This window comes from Malus sylvestris, chromosome 3 (assembly GCF_916048215.2).
Source record: "Malus sylvestris chromosome 3, drMalSylv7.2, whole genome shotgun sequence".
Lineage (NCBI taxonomy): Eukaryota > Viridiplantae > Streptophyta > Magnoliopsida > Rosales > Rosaceae > Malus > Malus sylvestris.
In genome coordinates, this window is record NC_062262.1 from 6313819 (window position 1) to 6316514 (window position 2696).

The following is a 2696-nucleotide window of genomic DNA, read 5'->3' on the forward strand; positions in this document are numbered from 1 at the left end:
AATTAAATTATTATTTTATAAAATAAATTATTAAGCTAATTAAAATTTAATAAATGACATTTAAAGTTTAATCAGTAATATGTTCACCTTCTTTGATTGAAAAGAAGAAAAAATAGGATAATTGCCTCGGTCAACTCAATATGAATCTATATATATAAAGTGAGAGCCCCAATTTAGCGAAGCTTTCCAAAATGCCAAAAATGCCCATTTGTTTCCTTCACAATCAAAACCCAAAAAATTCAAAAAATAAGGACAAACTGGTAAAAACACATAAAGAGACAGATGCCGTTAAAAAAAAACAAGAAAAAAACGAAAATAAAAAAATGTTGGGAAATTGAGGAAAGAAACGTGGGAGAGAGACTGAAATTTTCAGTTTATAGACTCTCACGTTATTGTAAAATCTGATGGAATGAAAAAATATAAACGTGTGAAGGGAGTAGTTTTGTAGAAATCGTGGAACAAACAAGTAACGATGTCTGAAATTTGTTTTCTTTGTAATTGATAACGGCATTCTGTTTTTCGCTTGAGGAGGATTTGGCAATGGTTAAGTTTTTCTTTTTGTTTTCGGTTTTGTTTTCGGAGGCTTTGACAAATTTGCAAAAGGAAAACCTAAAGGAGCATTGCCTGTTTTGCACCTTAATCCATCCACCTTCTTTACACGTATGCCACGTTTCTTCAATTTCTGAATTTTATCTCACAATTCAATCTAAAATATTGGACAATATTTGAAGATGAACCGTTGGCTAATTATCCTCCTATTTGGGAAAAAAAAAGAGATAATTATCCTCCAAAACTGAGCGGTTATAATTTAAACACATTGAAAAAAAAAAGTGGTGTTCAAATTTGAAAATGCAATTAGCAGTTGCCAATTGGTTTTATTAATCGTCTTCACTCTCAGGTCGTTAATTTTACTTTCCATATTTCACCTACCTTTCACATATCTAATATGGAATTAAATTATCTCAATTTGTTTATTTATTTTGAATTAATTATTTTTACTTGACTAATTGTTGCGTTGGTTGGTTTTTGATATGGGAAGGTGTTGCGTGGAAGGAGGATGAGCATAAGTTGTTCTTGGTGGATTAACTTCATACTTAATCATTTGATCATATGAAAACATGGTATCCTCACAAGTCATAACATGACCAGGTCTGTCCTTTCATATATAAACAGTGCAATCTGGTAAACAAGTCAATCTTTTCATTTTCTTTGTTTCTTTGAATGTGCAGAAGGATAAAGATTTGAATGGAAGTAAAGGCATAGATAAATATTGGAACGTGGAGAAGGATAAGGATAAGAAGAGTCGGTTCACTTTTCTCCCAGGACGCTTCACTCTTTCCTCCCATGTACCTGTCTCTTCATCATTTTCAGAATGTAAAACCGTTTCTGCGACTCTAGAAGTCAAGAGGAGGAAGAAGACAACATGCACTTTAGGGGGGAAAAACCGTCGCTACTCCAGAGAAAGATTAATCCGATAACGATTCCATGCATTAGAGAGTTGCTTGGGTCGTTTCAGTTACACATGGCCAGAAAAAGAAAGCAAATGAGGAAGAGATGGACTTCCCTTTCAGAAAATATTTGAATTGGTGGGTACATTTAAATAATTTTGCAAGCCGCATGCCACAATGGATAAGATGCGATCAGTTATCCACCCAACTACTTTTGAGAAGAATGTTTCAGCCAAGAGAAGAGTTTCCATCTTCTTCGACAACACAACCAATGCAGACGTGAGTCGTAAGATGCCGTACGAAGACATGATTTTTCTCCTTACTCTATGTATTCCTTTGTTTGTTAAGTAAACATACAAACATCACAGCCAAAAACATTCTTAATCTTCAATTAATATCACAATCCCCATTTTGCCCAAAGCACTTATGGCTTAGGTAATTATTTTTGTCCTCTATTCAATATCTGTTCTTACATGATTATTATAATTTTGTGTATTTTGGGTTGTGAATGTTCATATTATAAATCTCAATTATAAGAAGGTTGACTTCATTTTTATGTTTGTAATCGGTTTCATTTTCTCCCCAGTTGCGTGAGACTTCACCATATAATTTATGTTGCTTAGATCTATATATTAAAAATTCGGATAGACGCCAAAGGCTTCATATATGTTTCCTGCTAATTGGTTCCCATCAAACCAAACTCTAATCATGGTCTTTGCACATAACATGGAAGTTTAGTTTGTTTCCCACAATCCACAACACAACTCCACTGAAAAATCAACTACAACATCAGTTACCACTAAATCCGAATTTGCATTAAAAAAAAATCAAAACAAAACATAAAATAAAATTCATCCCCGATGCCAAGTACAAAAAGCACCACAAACATCATATTTTACTGCTCTCCCTATTTCACCTTTGTTGTGCATTTTGGTAAACAATCTTTTCCCTTATTAACGTAGTCCTTCAGCAAACAAAGACAATAACTCATGAGTATGTGCTTTGTGCTCTACAACAATACATTGAGGTCTTCACATCAACATGATCCTTTGCCGAAGACGAGCCTTAGTGAAGTGACCAATGAAAACATTATGAGCTTTCCCAAGTAATAAATTCCCAAGTTAATTGATTTTAAAATACAAGGAAAAGGAAAATAAGTTACATTGTTCATGCTTCATGCTTGCGAAGGCAATGCTAGAGAACACCGTTATTGGCACTGCTGTGTGTGAAAGCGTATCCACGACAACA

General features: G+C 33.9%; 1 long non-coding RNA gene across 1 annotated transcript; it reads left to right on the plus strand.

Annotated features, from left to right (window-relative positions):
* Positions 1-457: 457 nt before the first annotated feature.
* On the plus strand, positions 458-1868 carry LOC126616445 (uncharacterized). Its single transcript, XR_007621158.1, has 3 exons — positions 458-660; positions 1040-1149; positions 1230-1868. It is a non-coding gene; the product is annotated as an uncharacterized LOC126616445 (long non-coding RNA).
* Positions 1869-2696: the final 828 nt, after the last annotated feature.